General features: G+C 42.5%; 1 protein-coding gene across 2 annotated transcripts in view; it reads right to left on the reverse strand.

The window, feature by feature from the left end:
• Positions 1–24199, reverse strand: part of LOC119825053 (interleukin 1 receptor accessory protein) — a 131141-nt gene extending 106942 nt beyond the window's left edge. For both annotated transcript variants that reach the window (XM_038345664.1, XM_038345665.1), the window contains exon 1: positions 24044–24199. The gene's annotated coding sequence lies outside the window, so the exon portion shown is untranslated. The remainder of the gene's footprint in view (positions 1–24043) is intronic.
• Between the last annotated feature and the right edge of the window lie 698 nt (positions 24200–24897).

Below are 24897 nucleotides of genomic sequence, written 5' to 3' on the forward strand. Positions count from 1 at the left end.
GGGACTTTTATCACAGCACCAGGAAATGAAGCTGAGTGGAGAGAGGTAATGAGAGAAGGTGCTGGAACATATGTGGTACGAATGCAGGAGAGGGAACGAAGGACGTGAGGAGACGAATTAAGCAAATGTGTCTCACACCACAGAGAGACCCATATTCGAAAATGCCCAGAGGAAAGCATTACCTACTATAGCTGCTATCAAAATGAATTTTAACACTGTAAAAATGATGTTGTTGTTTTTTGTTTAATGAGTGAGATTTTATTCTGGCTCTGCATTCATTTAGGAAATTACTTACAACTTGTTTCACATTCTACAGAAATGCTTCTTTTCTAGGAAATGTGGTTTTTCTCTTTCACTTTTGTGGAAAAAAAATTCCTTGACTGAGAATGGTTTTTGTGTCTAATTTTATTTACATAACACCTTCTAAACCCACAACCTTTATTTTTATTAACATTAAGCAAAGTGTGTGGGAGGGGAAAAGCCTTAAGAGACATGAGAAAGATTGCTTACTGTCAGTATAACAAGGCAGGGAGCTCAGAAGAGGACACCAATAGTGTTTTAATGGAAGAAAAAATACAAAATTTAAAAAAAAATGAATGTTGGTACCTATAAAATTAAATGCATTAGCTAGCAATGTGTTCAGGATGGGGACAAAAGACTGACCCATATAAGCTCATGACTTCCCACAAGAGAATTTTGCGTCTTCAAATTTTCAATTTCAGGCCTGAATCATGCAAGTATTCACCCGCTGAAGACAAGAACAGAAAACAAGAAGAGGCAAGACAAGACTGTGAGAATCAAGATGAACAGCCTGGAGAGAGACCGAGAGAGGAAAAGTGAGAGAGACTGAAGGAAAGAACGCAGGAACGCTACAGTTAGAGAGAGGATGGATACAGACTAGAACTCACCTGTGCACACACTTTCTGCTCTAACAGACTTCCTGGCCTCTTACCCGTTCTGCATCAGCAGCACCTTAAGAACAAATATGTCAATTCCTTTGCTCATTTGTTGGTTTTTGTTTACTCCTTCCTCCTTATCTTTTGATTATATGTCGGCATCTTTGAATGACCATGCCAAGCCCATCTAGAATGCCAATGTGTTATCCATTTTGCACCTGTAAACGACATCTGCAAAAGCCACAGCTGACTTGACGATCTTCCATGCTGATAGACTAATTGACATTCTGAGATTGTGAAATGGAATGTCGTAGACCAAGAGCCAGAATTATCCTGGGATGTCGCTGTCGCTTCCTACCAGCCTCCTAAGTAGCATAACATCTTCGTGACTATCAGGTCAAAACCTTCAGAATGTCTAACCGCTTCGGCCACTTCCTTCCACCAAGCATAAAGCTAAGATTGCTGTTAGATAAGATCTGAGAAGTAAAAGAGGGATTTACCCAACTTAGCTGGAACCCGCCAAAATGACTTTACCACTAAAAGTATTTGATAAGTGTATTAATCTATGACTTTATTTTTATTTTTTGGCTATGGAAATTCACACACCCACTTCCATAGCAAAGGTTGCTATACAGGATAATCTAAGTCTGTACTCCCACACCATGGCCACTGACAGTTGGCTCCGAATAACCTACCTCATCCTCCATCTTCGAGTGAGAACTGTACTTGCACCTAGCCAGCTTATTAGTATGCATCTTGCCTCTTTCCTCATTTCATATAAACTTTAAAGGTTGGAAGACAAAAATAGTTGTGTGGGTTTTTTAATAACTCATCTTTATCCATTGAAATACCACATACAGAGCACAACTCAAAAAAGTATTTTCTAAAAAAAAAAATACTGGATACTCTGGGATAAAAAAAATACTGGATACTTCTGGGATGGAACTGTGCACTGCATCACTCTGCGTGAGGCAGCGAGAGAAAAATCAGGAGAATAAATCGACCCTAAAGAGAGAAAGGCTGAACACGGATCAGAAGTCACAGAGGAAGTGACAGGATAGGTAAAAAGTGTGGAGAAACCGAAGGGCAAGTGTGAAAAAAGCAAGCAACACAGAGCTCCAGTCACCCTTGGCAGAAGGGTGGAAACCCACATTCCCACCCACAGGGTGTGACTACAGTTCTCTCAAACCTGTAGTCCAACTCAGGTTTGGGTGGGGTGAGGCAGTGACATCTCAGGCATGGTATAGGTAAGCCTCAGAGAGGTTTGTTTTGTCACTTTGCATGCCTCAGATGGCTCTGTCCAGTTGTCATCTAGAAAGACCTTGGACTTAAGACTGCAATCCTCTAAGGGCCTGATAAATAGACTCAGCCACAAGTCAGCGTCTCTGGGGACCACTTGTCATGACAGCAAAGTGGGAGATATCCACGTGAGGCAGCTGTGGGGAGAGGAAGTACCAGACATCAAAGAGACGAAAAGTTCAGGCAATGGAAACCAGACTAAGGCAGTGAAGGGTAAAAGTGGGTACCAGACCTGCCTTTGTGGCTAAGAGCCAAGGCTTTCACCTGAGCACAAATGTGGAGCCTGATAGCTCATATCCTGAAGTCAGCCATTGCCCAGCCTGTAGAGTTATCTATCTTCTAATAGGTTCACTGTTAAAGAGTCTGAGAACTATGGATGTGGTCAGACCATTCCTGACTTCTAGATTCCCATCCCTCCGCCACCAGAGGCTCCAATTCTGAACTAGTTTGAAAGCAAGGAGACCTGTCCACCTGCACAGATCTGTGATGTGTTTGCTCTCCCCACAATCAATGCACCTGTGAAATGGTCCTGGCTCAAAGATTAGCCACACAGACTTACAGGCTGAGGAATCTAGACAACAATAGTGTGACCCTGTCTGACATCCAGTTTATCCCGCCTGCAAAGTTAAGTGTGGTTAGCAGGGTGCCTGGCTACATACAGGAAGACTGCACCTGAAAGGAAGCTCTGGCGAGCACCTGAACACTTCAGTGGTGCGCATTCAGTAGCAATGTAGCCAGTATGCTTTTAATAATATTTCACCTTATTTTTGATTGAAGTTTTTATTTTTATTCTTCTTCTCCTAATCTAATTCTACGTACCCCTTTCCTTGCAGTGTAGACATAGATTCTGAACTTAAGTGGCATATTTATAAACACTGCAAAGCACATATGTAGACTTACATTCTCGTGACCTAATACCAATAAGAAAACAGCAATGCCGGGGGGGGGGGTGTAAAAGAGGGGCATGGTAGGGCGGAACATCCGATGAAGATCTACGACAGGAAATAGAGTGGGTTCTGCTGAGATTATGAAGCTTCCCCTATTCCATTCTGTTGTCTGCTTTGTTTCTGATAAATGTAGCCAATAAGAGAACATCCTTTTCCTGACATGAGATACACTCAGCTCTTATTCTTGACTCTAGGATCGGGTGTCTGATTTCTGGAAAAGAACCATGATTATGTCAGCATACCAACAGCTCTCCTGGGACAAATCTCGATACAGACCACTCCTCTGCTGTAAGCACAGACTCTTTGGCAGTGAATTCATCTAGTTAGAGCTTCGCTCAAAGAACAGAGAAAGAAACAGACTTGATAGTGGGGTGAGTCCTTGGCACCCTCTCAATGACAGCCTGGGCTCCCTTTCATGAGCACACACTTGCAGCCCCTTCTAGCCATAGAGCACCCCATCTTGCCTTGCAGAGGAAAGCTGTCGATATGGTCTCTGGTCACATGTCACAGCTTCAGACTCCACTGACCCAAAAACAACCAAAAGAAAGGGAATTGGGAGACATGCTCTCGGATGTTGCTGCCCACTGATGAGTCGTGTGAGGATAGCTGAAGATCTAGGCAGAGTGGAGACTGGTACTCATTGAATCTAGGGCAAGGCAGGCTTCTGCGTCTCCAGTCAACCCACAGACGTGGGTTGCTGTGGTTGTTGCTCCATAATGCCATACATTCAGAAAGAGCAGTGAGACAATGTGCAGACAGGGAATGCTATTAGAACTGACTCCTTCTGGACTTAGAAATGGTTTTTAATGGAAGAACCGTATCTAAGCAGGGAGACAAGCAGATGTAACAGATCCATGTGTGTCTGTGTGGGTAAGTGGGGACCAGAAAGAACACCCAATGAAGAGGAGAGAAGAGGAGAGAGAGAGAGAGAGAGAGAGAGAGAGAGAGAGAGAGAGAGAGAGAGTTTTAATTAAAACTTACAAAGCCAAAACTATTAGAGGAAAGCAAGGGCAAGAGGCATATAATCTGCGAAGGAATAGATGAAGAACTAAAGACGAAAAGACTAGATTGGTATGCCAGGAGAAAGGATGCAGAGCCTACGGATGTGGATTTGCCTCTGTGCGTGGGAAGGGGGATGGAAGGAAATTCTGGTCGGCAGAAAGACTGCCACATCCCAGCAGTTAAAATGAATTATGCAAAATTACAGATCTTCCGCAAAGATCTAGACAACTGCTTTTCTGTTAATCCCAACCCAGTCTCAAATGAATACTGTTTCATCAAATGAGTTATTTAGGACCAAACAAGGAAGGATATATTGGCCAAGCTCCTTGCAATGTCCTCCCCGAGTGCCCTAAAATCAAGCAGCCGTTCTGTGGCAGCGCATGTCATTTATATTCATTTTCAGATCCTGATCGTTTGTGGAAATGTTTCATGGTGCAACATCACGAAAATAAACCAAATGAGGCTATGAGAATGCACGGTGTTTTGCCCAGCTGCTTACATGTAGACGCATGGCGCTGGGTCAATACTGAGTGTCAGAGGACAGAGATGAGACACGGGATACCCAGGGAGTCCAAGAAAATGCAAAAGCCTACGGGACAAGTACACTGCATGCCAGCCAACAAGACTATTAATGGTAAGAGAGAAAATGTATCTCAAGTAAAGACATCTAATAAATTCTCTGCCAGCGCTTCTTTATGTGTCTGTCCATATCAGCACAGTCTTTTAAATATAACCTCAGTTCTGGGATAAGAGATAAAGTTCACTTAGAAGTAAGTTCCCGTTAACTCCTTCAGCAAGTATGTCTGCAGACAGCACAACATACAATAACCCACACATGTAAAAATGCTTAGATATATAGCAAAGCGACCATTGCATAATGGAGAATCGAGATGGATATACAGGCAGTCACTGGAACATATTTCCAATTTCGATGTATGTTTTCAAACTTTCAGAGTAATGGTGGAGGGGCTAATACCCATTTTCAAATGTATTCAGATTGATGTGAATCCTGCCTATCACGTTCTCTCCTCTTAGTGTTCATCAGTTCTCCCTCCCACAGTAAGCACATGTAATTAACAGAATCAAAGTTCTCCAATTCCACAGTTTTACGTTTCCTTTGTGTAGAAAATGAATTGTGCATGGATCTAAATTTTCTTCTTTGACTGAATGATACATCAAGCATGTTTTTCTAGATCAGTTCATGTTACTACGTTTCATCCCTTTTAATGACTAAATGGGTCCAGCTATACCATACTTTATTTCAATTATTTTCCCATTAGCAGCATTTTGATTACTTGAAAAAAATCCCCTTTAATACATACCATACCAAAGCTTATGTTCATTCCTTTTTAAAACAAAAACACTAACACCATCACACCATCCTACACTGCCCAGAAGATAGCTGATATGAGTCTGTTGGCCAAAGGTAGTAATGTCTGACTCAAGAGAAAAGGGAGACTAAGTCTTATTGTCTCTAACAAGCAGTAGAAGTGGCAATTAAAAGGCAAAACAACCTTTAGCCAATGACTATAATATAACAAAATATATATTCAAAAAATCAGTTTTATAAGGTACAGCTCCTTGGATCCTCATTCTAACTTAGCTAGCTGAGTCCCTTTGCTAAGCAGAGAAGGAGCGAACCTAATGAAAAAAACATTTACAAGTAAATGTGTTGCCACACAAAAGCAAGAAAAGAGCTTGGCAGATGCCTCAGTGGACAAGACCACTTGTTGCACTGAGTTTGGTGGGCCAGCATCCATGTAAATGTTAGGCTGGGTGTGACCTCTTGTGTCTGGACCCCCAGTGCCAGAGAGTAGCAGGTAGAGACAGGAGGCTTGCTGAGACTTGCTGGTTATCAGCCTAGTTAAAACAAGGTGAGTTCCAATTCCATCAAGAAGCCCTGTCTCAAGGAATATGCTCTTCTGGACTCTTCAGGTGTGTGCACCTGTACACACACATGCACACATACATATACTACACATATACTAAAATAATAATTTTAACAGAAAACTGTTAAAAGGAAAAACAATGAAAGCCAAAAATATATGTTTATGGTCATTTACTCTTAGAGTTTTATTTGTTTTTTTAAGTCCTGGAGATATTAAATGCAATGGGGAAAATAGAGGATGTTCAAAATTATGAAACTGGTGGGCAGTAGTGGTGCATGTTTTTAATCCCAGCACTTGGGAGGCAGAGGCAGGTGGATCTCTGTGAGTTCGAGGCCAGCCTGGTCTACAAGAGCTAGTTCCAGGACAGGCACCAAAGCTACAGAGAAACCTTGTCTCAAAAAAACAAAAACAACAACAAAAAGAAATTATGAAACTGAATTGTAACAAACGAATATTTTCCCAGGATACTTGACACACTTTAGAAAGATGTCCTATCAAGATAGTACAAGATCCTCCATTACAGAAGACCTGAGGAAGACACTGCATCAAACACTGTGCCAAATGACAGAAGGACAAAGGCATGGATTCAGCCAGTTTGATCCAAACTCAGTGAGTGACTAGAAACAGTCAAAGCTATAACACAGGACACGTGAATTTTATGCCACCATTCTTACTCCAGGACTTCAAAATGAGTAGGTAGGGCCTGAAGGGTTAGCTTCCCTTATTGCCCTATGACGTACAATGTACCCAACCTTGGTTGGTAAACAGTTTGATTATTCAGCTGATTGTGATCGTAAATATGAACATGAGTAGCTCTGGGGAGGAGCTAAGAATGAGTCATAAGGCTTAGTTCTCTGAGAGAGGAAGAACACAAAAGCCAGAAAGAGATACCCACTGACGTCTGTATTCATGGTGCACAACAAAGGAAAATATATCCAACACATTATGATGGAGAAACAAAGCTACATATATGCAATAAGCACATCCTGTTAGCAGGTTCTTCTGGCCACCAAACTTCATCGTTCAGAGTCCATCAATGTTTAGAAAAGAGCCCCATTCTTTCCCTGAGTTATGTGCATCCGAATAAACTAGCGTCAGATGATGTGAACATACATGGATAAGGAGGCAGAAACGTAGGATCTTAGCTCTGGGTAACAATGGACAAAGACCTCGTGGTTGTTTTTGAAACAGCAAATTGAACATAATGGTCTTGAGCTTCCAGAGGCCCTCAGTCCTGTTTCTAACCAGCTCTCAGCAAACAGGGAAGCAAATAGGGTTGTCCATGTGACAAGTGACACCGACTGAATGTCCTTACAGGTCCCCTTGTTACAACAAAGGCTTGTTGAAAATCACTTAGAACACTGCCCTCATGTTCCCAAGCTTGCATGCTGTAATTCACTGTTACTTTGTTTAATTCTCTCATCCTTCTTATCTATCGAGATAGCCCCTGGAAAATCAGTAAGGACCTCAGAAGTCAATAATGTCATTGGGAGCATTGTTGGGACACAGCAGCCTGGACAAGTGAGGTGCCTTTCAGGACCCTGATAACTTATGAGGAGAGAAGGGAGATGTCTTTTGATTCCCAGTGAAGGCTGTGCGTAGATGATGGAACCACGCTGTCTCCAATCTCTGTTAAACGTCCGCCAAAAAATAACATGCCATTTAGATGCCAAGAAAGATTCATTTCTAAACAAGCAAGGGTCCTGTATCAAAAAAATAAGACAGCTTCCAGGGCCCAGGAGCAATAAGCAAGCTGCTGAAGAAGCTGAAGCTGCCTTTCTCTCCCATCACGCCGTTGAGATTTATGGGGCACGTGGGAAATCTTGGCCAAACTTCCTACAGGCAGCTCTGAACAGATCCCAGTGGGGTTCCCACAGCTAGCACGTTGGCAACATCTTTATTTCCCGGTAACAGTTGGACTGACCTAACTAAGGCTATCAAAGCATGCTGAAGCTCCCTGACAAGGAACAGAAATGCCTATTTTGAGACATCCTAGTGTACAGACTTGAATGAAACATCCTGAGATAGCCCATCATCTGATGAAGTTGAACTGGCTGGGTGGGAAAGTGTCTGTCTGTACCACAGGGCCAGATCACCTTATATATCTCAGATGTGCTGTTCATGCAACTATTGGTCAAATATTCCTGCCATCAAGAGCCTATTAATTAATTGCCTGAATTCTGGCATTAAGGGATTATAACTTTTCAACAGCAGACATTTGGAATCGGTAATAAAGCAACTGGAAAGAATAAAAGAAAACGAGGCAGTGGCAATGACTACAGCCCTGATATCCCAGCCTGCTAGCAGCTTGTCTTTGAAAAGGCACGAAGAAGAAATCTCTCCGAAAGACACCTTTTCAGCTCTTGCCAGCTGCAAAGGGGATATCTTTCAGGAGGTGCTGGTCTGGTCTTATTGGAACTTGTTTCTGGGTGTGTCGCTTTTCCCTCAAGAGCTTTGCCCTGGGCAAGGCTGTATTCAGCACGAAGTTAAAAAGGAAAAGAGAGAACAAGTCCAGAGCTGGCAGCCAGTGGGTGGCTTTCCTACCCAGATGTACACTTCCCACGTGCTCTCGTCACAGACAGGACTGGGCTGGTCACAGGGCCTGACGGAACCGTGCCAGGCCCAGACACAATCCTCCATTCTGAAAGGCAGTGCTGCCAAGTGGGAAGGAACCACATCCTTCCTCATCCTAAGTCCCCTTCTTAAATTGAGTAGTTGTTCCGAAGGGGAAAGCACAGCGGGGGAGGGAGGAGGCGGCCTCTCTAGTTGGTATTAATTACAACAAGGGGGAACCTTTATTCCCAATATAAAGTTTCTAAGTGAATTCAAGACAGACTCTCCAGGCCGGAAAGACCCTTAAATGTCATTTTGATTCAATCTCTCTCACACACACCCCGCCGCCAATATTCAAATCTTCCTATAAAATCCTTGCCAAGTAGAGGTTTAGGCCCTCTTTAAATATCTCTTGTGATTGAGAACCCATTACCAATCTCATTTCCACATGGTCTTACCTATAATGAAGTGTTATTATGTGGAGCTGGACCCTGGTCCTCTGTAACTGTGTAACTGTATGTACCTGTCCTGACTGTGATCCCTGTGACAAAGACAAGTGACGCTCTTCAACAGAAACATCTGGATCCAGATGTGAAAGCAGAAGTTCCATATCTCCATAAAGCTCACTTTCCAAACTGGGAAGCATGGGGAGGGGTGTTCCCCATACTCCCCACTCCAACCCTGAGAATAATAAAAACAAACCCAGGACATGAAAATGGCATTAAAATGTCAGCAGTTGATCAAGGCATCTCCCACGGTGTTTTGAGTCTAAAAGGAAACTGATAAAGGAGCGAAGAAAGCAGTAAGAAGTCAGAAATGCAAAGGGCCAGTCTGGCTGGCTCAGCCCAGAGTGAATTTCTAGGAAACTGTCAGACAAATTTGCCTATTAACTAGGGCTCTGTCACAAGACGCTTCGCTGTACATAGGCAGAAACAATTGAGGAGACTGGAGACACAGGACCAAACTTAGTCATTTGCGGCAAGGTTTGGGGCTTCAAGACTGGCTTTCATGCCACCCAGAGCTGGCATCTTTTCATAACTATGCAAACTACCTAGGCATGTTGAGTCTCAGTCTCAGCAAGATGAACAGTGCCTCAAGGAATTACGTGAGGGAGTGACGTCAATAGCTCCTTAAGTATAGAGTCGGCACTTGGCCATTAGATAGTGCTATTATTCTTCCTTCTTATTACTATAAGTCTAGCCTTTGATTTTCCTAAATGTTTCCCTAAATACTGTAACAAAATAAGGAGCTGAAAACCCATGTATGTGGCAGGACATTGAGGCCAATGTGAGACATAAATAATGCAAAAGGACCACCTAGCACTGAGTTCCTGTACCACACCTTGGAAGACTAGTTGTAGATAGGCATGGCTGATTCCAAACAGGGCATATTCCTCAATGGCTTCTTTGCAAAGTCAGACATGTAGCCTTTTGACCCCCGCAATCTAGTATTTATTTCCTGATACATACTCTATGCAAGCTGGCTTTCTGTACACTCCCCCCAGTTCCCTTATGTCCATATTTCTGTCACTGGCTACTAAAGGACAGGACTGGTAGGCACCTGAAATCTATCTGCCCTCGAGCCTTCTACACTGAATAGTTATCATAGGTTTCCTAATCACTGGCCTCTTGGCTGTTGAACTCTCAGGAGACGTTGCGTTGGGTGTTAAGTTATCAGTTTTAAATGGGTCAAGACAAGCGAATCAGTTCAGCTGCATCTTGACAAGTAGGAAGCTAAAAAACACAAATTTTAAATATTCAAGAGTGTGTCCTAAAAGTGCTGACTGGGAAGACTTAGAAAAAGCAACAATCGAGGGTGTACAGACCTTGGCATCTGAGCACTCTCAGGTATAGTTTTGTAAAAGATACGTTCCTCTTTACCTTGCATTTGATGGGTGCTTTAAAAATGCTGCAGGGGAAGCGAAGGGCAATAACACTCAGGTTACTGGAAGCCTGCTGTTTCCGTGGAAAGCGACCTTGAAAATGGCGATGTCTAAACATTATAGATACTTTCAGGAACAGAGACACAGCATAACCAAAGATGTGTCCCAACAACACTCTTGGGCAGTGATGCTGAGAGATCAAAGGAATAGCAAAGAAAGAGGCCCCATGAAACATGCAGAACGCCAACAAATATGACTCAATTATCAAGAGCTGAGTGGCCACTTGATAGTCATTTCAACCTCTGAGCTACAGTGTTTTCACGTCTAACACCGAACAAACTGGCCTGACAGAGCTGTGATCGAGTCAAGTGGCATAATGGACACACAAGCATCTTGTAAACTGCTAGACACTTGAATATACATCAGAAAATGCTCCCTTTGCCACTCAGGAAGCCACAAGCATTGGATTACTGATGCAAATAAGCAGCTTAATTTATAGGATCTGTCCTCTCAAAATGAAGATAACATGGTCACATTTAAGCCAATGCCCCATGATGTATATACACTTCTGCTCTCTGCACGTGAGAGAAAAAAAGTCCTCGTGGACTTTTAAAGAAGCTATTTCATTGTGTCATTACAGGTTGAAATCACGGTGACTTGCAATGTACAGTGGCAGTTTTAATCCCACGGCATCCTGGAGCAGGGGCTGGGATGCCTTTGGACCATACTGGCCATTGCTGGCTGACTTTCTAAACGGAAACTACATTTACTGTTCCTTTCATGGAACATCTGCAAGATCTGAGCCTTCAAGTCTGAAGCCAGGCAGCTACAAGGCTGTGTATACCCGTGCCTTCTGTAAGTAACCAATTATTAGAGAGAGAAAGAGAGAGAGAGAGAGAGAGAGAGAGAGAGAGAGAGTAAATGGTTACAATTTGTCCTCCTGACTTCCAGACTACCTCCCCCTTCAAGACTAGCTTTTCTTTGCTAGTGCTGTCTTTCCACAGCCTTCTGCACGAGCTCTTAGTCCTTGATTAGAGACATTTCTCATGCCCCAACTGTCTCTTTTTGTGGCCATTTATTGTCCTTTCCACACAACTGGAACCCTCCCCACCCTCACATCTCTGTGTGTGTATGAGTGTATGTATGTGTCTGTGTAGATTGTTCCTCAAAGAAAATCACCCTGCTTGGTTCACTAAGACATCTGTGTTTTCCTTGCCAGATATACAAGAACAGAAGCATCCTCTTTGAATTATTTCATAAAAGTAACAACAACAAAAGGAGACTGCAAAGTCTGTGGTTTGAATAAGTTCCCCCAATTTGGATTGTTCGAAATTAAACTCCCCATGTAACAGTGTTGAAAAGTGCGCCTTTTTAAGTGGTGAGGAACCCCAGGGGGCTCTCTCTACCCTCCTGAACACGTTGATGCCATACTGCTGAGAGCTAGGGACTCATCTGTTATCAGGGGAGGGCACTAACAGAAGGATAAGCCCAGCACCCTTTTCTCTGAAGTGCAGATATACTTGTCTTTCCTCTTCTGTTTGCATGATGGTTTTTCAGATGTGGTCACTCCACAATGGACTGCCTAGCCTCTCGAACCAGCAGAAATAAATCTGTTTCTCATCAATTACTCAGTTTTTTTGTATTCTCTGACAGCAGCTCAAAATGAGCTAAGTGTACATAAACACCATATCGGCTTCTAACAAAGACACAAACAAATACATCTAGCTAAACAGTGTTGGGCTCGCTACATTAGCATCTTCTCAAGCACACGCACACTGCCAAGTAGAGAAAAGCTTCGCGACTTTGCTTTGTCTCATTTCCCTGCCAAGTATCTCTTCATTACAGGGTAGGCCCCCAGCGCTGCAAGTCTGCACAATTTGTTTTTAAGAAAAATAAAGTGAAACAAATGTAAGAAATACCGGATTTTATTTCTTCACCACAGTCCATAATGCACACATGGAGGTAAACGTGGCAATGTGTCATTGCTATTGTTTTGTTATTACTAATTAATTCTTTTTTCTTTGTTTCCAGGTTAGGTTTACAACTAAAATTAAACACCTTTGCAGTGGTCATTGAATAGGCTCATGAATACAAAGCCCAAATACTTGGGCATAGTTCTCAGCACAAAGGCCTTGGACACACCTCAGGATCTGCCTTTGCAACTCCATAAACTGACCTCCATAAAGTGTTATCTGGAGAAAAGTGTTGGACTTTCAGTGGTTTGTTGTCTTATGACTCAGGAGGCTCTGCAGCCATTGCGAGGACACATAATACCTTTCCAGCTAGGCAGAATAAGTCTGGAAAAGGATAGGTAAGGCTGGATGCAATGCTTATAGTCAAAGCACCTTTTGCTCCCATGCAAATGCCAGAGTCTGGCTTGTCTTCCAACGACAAGGCCTTTCAGAACCCACAAGACATGCTTTGCTCTGCGCAAGGGTACCAGAATAAGCTCTGCAAGAAAATTAACATTGCTGATTATGAGCAGTTTGGGGCTCTAAATTTCGAAGGGTAGCTATAAAAGCGAGCACAACTGTAAAGTTCCCTCTGTACATAAGCATATGCATGTTATTTTAGTTGAAAAGCATAAATAAAAATACCATAAATTGACAGAGTACTAATTGCATTCCAGGCGTTATGCTATGTACTTTTTTTGTATATTTTATTTAATCTCCAAAACAGCCAAGAACACCAATGAGGAAACACACTTAGAGACATAAACAATTTACCCATCCCAGGATGCTGAAATGATTTGCCTGACCAGGTTATCTCAGGCTAAAACCCATGTTTTTAATCACTAAATGCTAATGGAGAGATGCAATCTCAAAGAACAGGCCACATATTGATTCCTTGATTAAATACAGTTATTGAACTATTTCCCTTATATAAAGCAGCACGAAGTAGGAGGGACAAAGAGAGATGGATAAATATTAAGGTCATCTCTTACAAAGTACAAAAGGGTATTATTGTAAAGCTTGCTCGAGTTCAAACACAAGCTCTACCAGAGACCAAGTCTATGACTTTGGGCCTTTCACTTCCTTTTCTGCAGAATGTAGGTTATAACTGTACCTGTCTGATAGGGTAATTTTGAGTTTTTAAAAAAGTGAATATTTATACATCGCATGAAACAGCACCTGGCATGTGCTGCGAGCTATGTGGAACTCATATTAAGATGCATTAATGAGACTGTGTATGTCCAGGCCCATAAGGCTCCCCAAGGAAATGGTCTGTAAGCCACTGCTAGATGGAGTAGGAGCCGTTCAAACTCACGGAACTGGTGTGAAGAGACTCATCTTATGCAGAATTAAATGTTCTCAGTCGTTCGCACAGCAGGGTTCAGAAACTGGTAGTTGAAGATTAACAAGGAAGTAATCCTAGCCCCGATGTTTTGGGGAACTGATTACATAAAACACCTACACAGGACTGTAAAATTCCCAGCTGAATTGAACTGAGCAACACGCATACATTTCTTTCCATCACTTAAGGCATTTGGAAATGAGATAGAGTCATTGGAGAAAAAACAAAGGAATCCACTTTGCCCATTTTACCTGATTTCTTTCTCCTTTAAGATGTTCTCCTGAGAGCTGGAGGTTTGAATGAGACTTGACTAAAACTAGACTATCTTTTCAGCTGCTCACAGCAGCTCTTCTGAGGTCAGGGGCTTTATCTGCTAATCAGGTGAATAAGCTGCCTGGCTGCACTCTCTGCTCTCTACCCTGCCCTTCCCTGTGGTGACATTCCCGGTAAGACTTTTTACACGTTTCCCGAGCTCCTTACTATGGCAGCAGGGCTGGTCTATTCTCACCCCTGACTATTACAAAACGTTGTTTCCACACATCTCCCATTCCAGCCCTCACCTCAGCAATGACCCCAGGTCTACCCTGGCTCTTCCATAGCCCTTTTCCTCATTCCTACCTCATGTTCTCAGAGATAGCCTTCCCTGATTACTGCACTTAAAATCATCCACATTCACCTTTTGATTTTACTTGAATTCTAGCCTCCCTCCCCTTAATCTGAAATCTCTTATTTTGCCTGCTTTTAAATCATCTACTTGTCTATCAAAAGATATAGATAGATGATAGATAGATAGATAGATAGATAGATAGATAGATAGATAGATAGATAGATGATAGATATAGAGAGAGAGATAATAGATGATAGATAGATAGATAGATAGATAGATAGATAGATAGATAGATTAGATGGATGGATAGGTAGATAGATAGATAGATAGATAGATAGATAGATAGATAGATAGATAGATATAGATAGATAGATAGATAGATAGATAGATAGATAGATAGATAGATGATAGATAGAGAGAGAGAGAGAGAGAGAGAGATTAGATGGATGGATAGGTAGATAGATAGATAGATAGATAGATGATAGATAGATAGATAGATAGATAGATAGATAGATAGATAGATGAGAGAGAGATAGAGAGATAGAGAGATTGATGATAGAGAGATAGATAGATAGATAGATAGATAATAGAGAGATAGATGATAGAGAGATAGATAGATAGATGAGAGAGAGATAGAGAGATAGAGATTGATGATAGAGAGATAGATAGATAGATAGATAGATAGATAGATAGATAGATAGATAGATAATAGAGAGATAGATGATAGAGAGATAGATAGATAGATGATAGATAGATAGATGATAGATAGATAGATAGATAGATAGATAGATAGATAGATAGATAGATAGATAGATAGATAGATATTTTCTCACTTTTTGGTCTTCATCCCAAACTGACACTACTGCCACCAAACAACAGGTCCTTGAATGCCTCTGCTTGCAAAGGGAGATTTAGACAACTCAAAAGAGATGGCTACACAGACTTATATTTAAACACAAACACATATACACACAAATATAGACATAGCTGATATAGATAGATAAAAATTTATGTAGAAACTTAGGAAAAAATTGTGTGTGTATACACACATAGATACATATGCATACATATAATCATTAAGGATTCTAAATACAATCCTCACCACCTCTACCTATATTCAAGTAAATATATACATACACATATGTGCATGTATATGTTGCATATGTGTATCACATTATTTCAGTATTATATATTCACACATACAATTTATTTTCTTTTCTTATTCATTCTATATATTTCTTTCTACCTCTTGGCAACAAATAATATACAGTTATCGACTCATACACTTGTTTATTCATCATTGAGTTATGATTGGGAAACATTTTCTAAACATTTTTCTAGCCTCCTAGGATGTAATAGTAAGCAAATGTTCCTGATCGCATATATTTTACTTCCAAGTGGGGGAGGAATAAAAATAAATAGTAGACTAAATAAATACAATAATTAATTAGTGTGTGAAAATTTGATGCAACCACCTCAGTGGTAAGTGGAGCTTACTATATGCTTACTACAAATTTATAGGTAAGAGAACTGTCTTAGTTAGGTTTTATTGCTGTAAAGAGACACCATAACCACAGCAATGCTTGTAAGGAAAACATTTAATTGAGGCAGCTCCCTTATAGTTTTAGAGGTCACTCCACTATCAGGCAACAGGAAGTCAACTGAGATACTGGGCAGTATCCTGAGCATAGGAAACCTCAAAGCCCGCCCCACAGTAACACACTTCCTCCAACAAGGCCACACCCACTCCAACAAAAGCATATCCTAATTGTGCCACTCCCTATGAGATTATGGGAGTCAATTACATTCAAACTACCACAAGAACTAAGTCCAAACAGGCTAAGCATGAAGTATCTAAGCTCTACATCCTGAATCTAGCACCTCCAACTTTTCATCAGCTGTCTCTATCAGTTGCACTCTGAAATTAAAAACTAAAATCAAACTTTCCAGAGAAGTGTTGATTATTGTGTGCTGTCGTTCTCAAGTCTCAACCATTTCTACAAATCAAATGAACACTTTTATCTTAATAAGAAGCAAGACTCTCCCATGGACAATTTTTGAAAAGCTCAAAAAAGGTACACTCATAATTCCAGATTCAAATCAGAAGCCAGGGACTGCTTTTTATATTTTTAAATATTTTTCCAAATATTATGGTGATACAGCATTTGCTTTATATTTTTAGGGTTCAATTTTTACGTTCAAGAGAGAAAATGTAGGTGTGGCTGACTACTTTCTTTTCCCATCTGCAAACCTGGATTTCAGAGCATGGAAGAGTCTGCGGTCAGAAGAATAAAGCAGAACCATATTCCCCAGGACACAGAAGTATCCTGATAGACCTGTGTTGTTGTGATTCTCACGGTGGCCAGTAATCCTGCCAGGTGTCTGTGACCATGATACCTCGCGGACCATGATATGACTCTGGACAGAGTGGAATTCTGCCTCAGCCTTGCGCACCATCATCCAGACCTTACTCTGTAGCTACAGACCCATAGCAGCTACCTAAGAGAGTGCCCTGTCCTTACCCTTATTCATCAGCTTAAAATAGCAGGCCTATTGAAGAAATCCATGCCAGTTTGGTGGGTTAGATGGGTGAAGGATGGACGAAACAAGGTCTTGGTCATGCAGTTATAAAGCAAGATGACCCAGGTCTTAGCTCCACTGCTTACTGCATGCTTTAGTGACTTTGAGGCTTAGGATAAAACTTGTTGGCAACATCTGATCCCATTACCTCAGAGCTATCATTGTTACCGAGTAAAAAAATTCGTATCTATGTTCATATATGTATATAAAAGCAAACATTTTAGATTTTGAAACAAAATACATAAACAAAACTGTTGGCATTTGAGCACAAGGCATCTTTTATTGTCCAATCTAGTATCTACATGAACATGCATGGAAATCATTAACAATGCTGTTAATGACAAAGGCCAATGTCCCATTGCCAGGCTTCTAACAAATGTTGTGGCGTATGACTGACACCTACCAAATCTATGATGATGCTATGGGCTTCGTTATCCTGTTTTAGAGACGATGCTGAAAATAAGGCAGAGACAAAACAAACACGCTCCTCAAAGTGAACTCCACAAAGGCCATCTGATGTCAAAGCCACCCGTGTCACAGAGCCACAATGTAAGTTTCAATAGCTTCTAACAATAACCTTATAACAATAAAGGATTGTGCTATTAATAAAAAGAATGTTTTCAGATACCAGAATTTATAAAATACTTCCTTCTCTTTTCTGTTCACTTTAGAATTGGTTGGGAGGCTAGGAAGCGGGTGAAACCATAAGAACACATGTGCCACTCAGGAGAAACCACAAGCATCGGCTGGACAGAAACCAGAATGAAAAGATTATCCATCCTTTGGTTCAACTGAGGCCAATCACATCAAATAATAGCTGGATCGATGGATTCTTCACTACTTTTATGAATCATAGATCCAAGCTCATGGCAGTTACCCACTTCCATGGAAACATCTAACCTTCTCTCACAGGTATATACTTGTGACACTTGACACTACTCTTGAGATCAGGACAAGCAATGTGCACTTCAGAAACACCCTTCACAGTTTGCTAAAAAAACAGCCTTTATTACTGGGATAGAAAAGTGTTATGTTTTCCCACCCCTGGGCTTGTGATGTCCAGTCTTCTTAGGTTCTGTGATTGTTTATCACCTGTCTGATTTTATAACCACAAAATTAAAATAATTTGTCTATAGAAGCAACCTTTAAAATAATGAATTTTCACTATAGAGTAGAAGAAAACTAATCATGGGCCTATTGTTCTAGTAATCTATCAATTGTTCAATTTGTCTCCTATATGTACAAAACACTGTGCCAGGCTCAGGGTGGAATAAGCCATGTCAAAATGTCTTAAGTGTTAACCAGGGACACAGTCAAAGACACAAGTAATTGCCCCATAGCTTTCAATATGAAAATACTTATACAAGGTATAAGAACTTAAGTGGGGTTCATGAACTGGGACCAATCAGGAAAGGATTTAGAAGGAAAGATAACAACAAAGGCAACAAGACCACAGCTGAAGACACAATAAGTGTCACTTATAATAGCAGTAATAAGGCATAGAGATATTACAGTGCAATATCCAATAAATATAATAAGGTAGACCAAAGACCCTTTCCTGCAGTGTGTTCTAATCTGTGTAGGCTACATAAGCTTGGGCAAATCACGTTTCTCTACATCATTTTTTTCACCTGGAAAAAGTGGACAATTTTAGGTAGATGATGATAGATAGAGCGAAAAAATAGGTAGTTAAGATGACAGATTGATGATTAATAGATAGACTGAACTCATGATGTAATAGTTATAATAGCTATTTTGGCCTAAATGAAATGGCAAGGTTACCTGTACATGCTCATTTTTCTTGCTGTTTTCTCTTTGGTTGGAAAATATATTTGGGCATCAAACAACAAGGGTACTTTATCTTTAGTTCCTTTGCTCCATTGCTTGATACTTGCTAAAGAAAAAAAAATAAAGTTTGGGAGCAGAACATATTCTAAAGAAAGCATCAACTATGACCTGACAGAATCACCTTAGAGACTGTCTACTCAGCTCTCTCACATTTTAGTCCCCAAATGGGCAAATAGCAGGATTATAGCACATGTGTGTAGATGGGATGGGTCACAGGTATAAGTGCTGGTATTCAACTCTAGTCCAGAGACAGTAAAGTTTAAGTTTTTGCTAGCTCTAAGACGAAAAGAAATAATGGATCTCAGTAGCATTTATTCAACTTGTACTCTATAACATGGGCTGTGCTTCTCAACCTCCATGAGCCTCTGTGTCCTCAAACCAGAATACCCAGAATCATCCCAAGGCTTAGTTGAGACAGCATGGGGAGGACAGTGTGCATAAATCACGGGAAAGGTCAGTAAATGATAACCGATAAACGCTGAAAACTTTAATGTATCAGATGGATAAATGGAAGAAATTATGAACAGCAAAATTAGTGCTGACTGAATATTTTCTATGAGAAAACATGCTGGGGATGGTTAGAAAAAAGAGGATCAGAAGTTCGATGTCATTTTTGGCAACAAGGCAAATTTGAGACTGGCCTGGACTAACAAGTTCCTTTCTCTAAAAAACTAGGGAACAAGCAAACCAACAACAAGCAAATAAAAGGCAGTGAACAGAGAAGGGGGTAGTCCTGAGGCACTGTTTCTAAGGAGCTACTACAGAGCCATAGAATTTGAAGAGCATCCCTTTAGAATCACCTGCGTCAGGTACCTGACAGACTCTAGAACTCACAGCTGATAGTCTGCCCACCATTCCATCATAATAAATTACACATTCTACATTAAAAACAAATGAGCAGCTAACCTGAATACATCCTCCGAAATATCAAATTCCAAGTATTCTGCAACCTTCTTGCTCTCGGGTGTTTTTCCTTTCCTTTCCCCCTACAGAACAATTTTGAAAATGGGCAAAGAGCACAGTAGGTGGCTCTCTTTAATATTTCATAGTCAAGGCAACAGTGACTCACTAGATCCTACATCTGTGCCACCAGCAAAGGCTTGATGAAGCTGAGCAACAGTGTGTGCTGAAGGGAATCTTTTAGCTTTCCCTCTGCCTCCTCCTGATTTCCTCCAGTCATGCTCTACCTTCCTAACTCTACCCGGAAAGATGAAGCTAAGTGCCTACGCTGGGGCAAGGGCTGACAGAGGCTCCCAACTGGCCAAACATTTCTTCTAGAAGTCCATTAACCAGGCTGCCTGTTAGCTACAAAGGAAAGAAGCTTGACTCAGGAAGACTCCCCATGGACAAATGGCCTCAGCCACTCCATTCATCCTTCTCTATGCAGCTGACCCTATCAGTTCCTACAAACAGGGCTGAAACTCTAGGCCAATGGCTAGTGATAATATTGAGTGTTGAGCATCGGTTCCCTCCAAATGCTGCTTGTGTATACTTTATTGGTTAACTTGCTGTTGTTACCACCAACATACCTAGCATAGACTCCTCAATGGAGGAGGGGTTAATTTTGGTTGAGAAAATGCAGTCTAACCATGGGACTGTTTTCCTGTGGATGACTACAAAACTTCAGTGGGGTGGGAGGCTATGGAAAAGGATTGCTGTTTACATCATGGTTAACCAGGAGACACATGCACACAAGAGGAAAATCCACTGTTCTGCTCATGGCTTCTTTTTACCCTTTTATTCTCTCTAAGCCTCCATCCTATGGGATGTTGTCTGTATTCAAGGTGAATCTCCCCCATCACAATAAATCCCTTCTGGAAATTCTCTCTCTCTCTCTCTCTCTCTCTCTCTCTCTCTCTCTCTCTCTCTCTCTCTCTCTCTCTCTCACACACACACACACACACACACACACACACACACACACACACACAGAGGGGGGGGTGTTTCACAAACCCAAGTGGTGATTCTGCATCCTATCAAGTAGACAATAAAGATAAAGCATTACACATGCTGATCTCTCTATTCTACTCTATGAAAGCCGTAAGAGAGCTGGAGAGTGCTAGGCCACTTGTGGCATTTCATCCTTAACTATCATGCCAACCACTAACCAGTTACAGGAAGGCAGGAGGAAGAAGCCACCCAGAATAGGTAGATCAGCCAGACATACTCCTGATCTCTATGTCTTGACAGTACTTTTCTTTCTTGGATCTGAGGTTGCAGCCCCTCAAATACATGAGAATGGAATGCTGCCCTCGCGAGCATCAGCGGGAACTCTACAGGAGGTCAAAGCCACAAACTCTAAAGGACCACTTTGAAGAACTCTTCTCTTCGCAAAGAAATAACCACTTTGTGACCTGAAATCACTAGCCAAATAAGGTCAATCTTAGACTGGACAATAACTCGCTCAGGTTCTACTGGAGAGGTGGCAGGGCGTGATGGGAAGGGGCCTGAAAGCAAATGAAGGAGAACTCGGAAGCGTGAACTATATTTCTTGGGCAGAAATTCACTAACTCTGTGATCCCTGGAAACCTCTTATTCCTGCAAGTCTCACTTTAATTTTCTTTCCAATGAACTGCGATAAGCTAAGAGAAGGGGCTATTTAATGAGCAGTTCTTGACTGCAAGGACCCGATGATAACCATTGAACTTCATCTCCACATGAAGCCATAGCAGAAGCATTTTTTTTTAGCCATTTAAGAACTGGATATAACAGAAGCTCTGAAAGTTGAAACAATTTTCCCAGCATCACTTATATATCGGATACAGAATTTAAAATCAAATAGCTTTTGCCACACCATAGGCCCTCCCGCTAGTAATATGCTGGCCATGAGCATCTCCAAGGGTCATCACAGGCAACAAGGAAAATAATACGTGTGGAACACACCTGGAAATTTTAAAGTTACACACACACACGGGGGGGGGGGGTTGGGTGTAAAAGCAATGAATAATATAATAATATGTATCAGGAAAGATAAAACTCAATATGCTTTCTTCAAAAACCTGGAACCAAAAGGGATTTGCTTTCAAAGTCTTGAAAACCCATCCCCTTGTTTAGCCTTCTTTTGAACAGTCCCCTCTTCCCTACAAGTCCCTAGCTTCTCAGACACACATTTAGACATATCCTGGTCAAGTCATCATAATGCAAGCAGAAGGGAGAGCCTACAAACAGATGTGACCCTGTCCTGTGGCGATGCCTGGTGTGGGAGGTACCAAGACCAAACACTCAGCTTCTCTCAAGAAGGATCTCGCTCCTTCCCTGGAGTTCATCAATATGGCATGCAATTGCTATGGACTGTGGCAGCCCCTTATAAATGCTAACCACTCATTTCAGGGACTTGCAGCATGGCCAGTAGATGGTAGTAAATAATTGTATGGATCAAAATAAAATCAATTATCATGCAAGTAGTGTAGGTGTGTCTACGGAAGCTGCTTAATTTTAAAAGACAAGTAAGACAGGAAGGCTCGTGTGAGCATATGTATATGTTTGTGTTAAATAAAGCAAATCGTTATCCCAAAGAGACTGGACTTCAGGGTCATTGAAGAATATATAAAAATTCTGTTGCTCTCTGATATTAGCTCAAGAATATGAAGTTGTGAGATGGACTCAAGAGCAGGAATCGAAGGCTTGGCATCATCTAGGACATTGCTACAACTTCAAGCTTCTGCCTCTTGTCTTTTATTTTTGTAATCCCTTTTGAAATATAAGACCCTCTTTGCCAACCTGAGATGCCTCCTATCAAGGCATTTCACAGGTTGGAGGCTTGATCTGAAAACGAGGAGGACATTCGCATTGCTCAAATGCCAATTTTATAAACAAGTCTACCTGGAGATAAAATTCAGAAAGAACTGGAGAGAACTATTAAGGCCCTCAGGTAAGGTCACCTGCCCCCAAATGAGTTCCATTCACCTGGCGTAAAGAGGTCAGATTCCTGAGAGCTGTCCTCTGACCTTCCTACGTGTGCATACACACACACAAACAGAGACACACACACATACACACACGAGTGCACACACATGCATGCACATGAATGAACACACAAAAAATAAATGGAAAAAAAAATTTAAAAAAATGTTCAAACTCTAAAAGGGGAAAATACCATTCTATTTACAGGTTTTTAAAAAAGGTCACTCCAAAGTAGTAGGAAATCACATTTCTCAAATACACTTAACGAGACCCTACAATATTTACCTAAGTTGCCAGGCCAGATACCACCCTGAGCATGTCATTTGTTATATTTCATCCTCCCAATTACCCCGAGGAATCCCAGAGAGTACTCTAGTGTCAATTTTACCTCTTGACATAGGCTCAGAAGGGTGGGCTAAACTGCCCAAGCTCACACAGTCAACACAGGCACAGACAGAAAACGGCCCTTTTCAGGCCATTGCTAACCAGGAATCTGCCCTGCCAAGCGTTTTAAGGTTTCCCGTGGGCCCTGATTCACAATCCCACAACCAGTGTGTTGAGGGAAGGAAGGCGATGGGGTGAACTAAAGGAAGCAGCAGAAGTTTGGTTTTCTCTTGAACTCGGCTTCCTTATTCCCAACCAGTACTTAAGAGGTAGAAGGCACCTCCAGGCTCCATGAAGTCAGCTGTTCCTAAAAGGACAGGCATCCTGTGTCCCCCAGGGAGAATCTTTCCTGCTGCCTCCAAGGCTGGGAGAGTGGTGACCAGCACCTGGCTCTTTCCTAACTCATCAGGGTCATCCATGGTAGAGACCAGCCTTGCTCGGGAAGAAAAAAAAAAAAAAAAAAAAAAAAAAAAAAAAAAAAAAAAAAAAAAAAAAAAAAAAAAAAAAAAAGCAGGTCAGGAAAGGCGCTAGCAAGGCTGCTGGCAGCCTCTCCCCAGGCTGTCACTGCTGGGGCTGCGAGCGACGTGATGGAGTGTGGGTGTTCTGGGACACAGCCTCCTGCTCGCCTCACGCTTACAGCGCGCTCCAGAGAACCCTAGGCACTGGGAAGCTGGTGTAGCGACCTCTCAAAGGGGCTGAGAACCCACACACCGCCACGGGCAGCTGTCCCACGACTGCGATACCAAAGACAGGATTTTGGGTTGTTGAGTTCAAATCCCGATCGCCGCACTAACTAGTAGTGTTAGCGCGTTTAGCGTGGCTTCTGCATGGCCCTGTGTCTCAGTTTTCCCATCTGTGAAACAGAAGGGTTGTTAGGAGCTTATCTATAAAAATCCTACTACCCCGAGTTACTGCGGCTGGCCATTCCAATCCAGTCCTCCCTGCAGCGCGAGACTCACCTTCCTGGGCCAGCCGAGAGGGCTCCGCGACAGCGACGGGAAGGGTGCAGGGTGGCCGGCCACTGTCTCTTTGGATCCCGAGTCCAAGCAGAGACCAGGAGATCCAGATCCTGGCTGCCGTCCCCCGACTAGCCTCTTACTTTCCGCCGCACTTTCTTTTTCCCCTCCGGGGCTCCTCCCCCGCCACCGCGCGATTGGCCCCGGGATCCGGCCACAGGCTCCACCCGCCTTGTTGGCTTGCGCTCCGCCCGCGAGCCGGGCTTCCCAAGGGTGGGGTGGGGGCGGCACGCGGGCCAGTCCCGCCCGCTGCGAGGAGGAGTCGCACGGGGCCGGCCTGCCGGCGGACGCCGGGCTGCGCTGGGTGCCCCCGCGTGGGCCAGCGGTGCCAGGGCGGAGCGCGCGAGGAAGGGCTAGCCCTGCAGCTGGCCGGGCACGCAGCCAACGCTCTGGGCAGGTACGGCGCCCCCCCCCCCCCCCGCCCTGCGCACCTTGGCGCACCTGCTTGCTTCTTGCAAGATCGCGGTCCTGCAGCCCAGAGCGACACTACCGCAAGGCTCCTTCCGTCTGTGCGTTCACCTGTCACACACTATACTGGCTGTGATTCGATTCAGGCTGCACCCTGGAGAGCCCACCATGTGCGGAGCTCGGAGAGCAACAGGAACCAAAAGCAGCAGAACGGTGTCCGCAGTCAGATCTCTCTTGCTCTGCTAGAAGTGGCGGTCACTGGAAAGAAAGCGTCCATCCTGACCTTAGGACTTAATCAGTATCGTTCACTCTTAGGAACCAGCGGCTAATACAGTGAGAGGCACAAAGCTGGTATTCAGGTCGAGTAAGCTGGAATTTAAAAAAAAAAA

This window comes from Arvicola amphibius, chromosome 10, assembly GCF_903992535.2.
Source record: "Arvicola amphibius chromosome 10, mArvAmp1.2, whole genome shotgun sequence".
NCBI lineage: Eukaryota > Metazoa > Chordata > Mammalia > Rodentia > Cricetidae > Arvicola > Arvicola amphibius.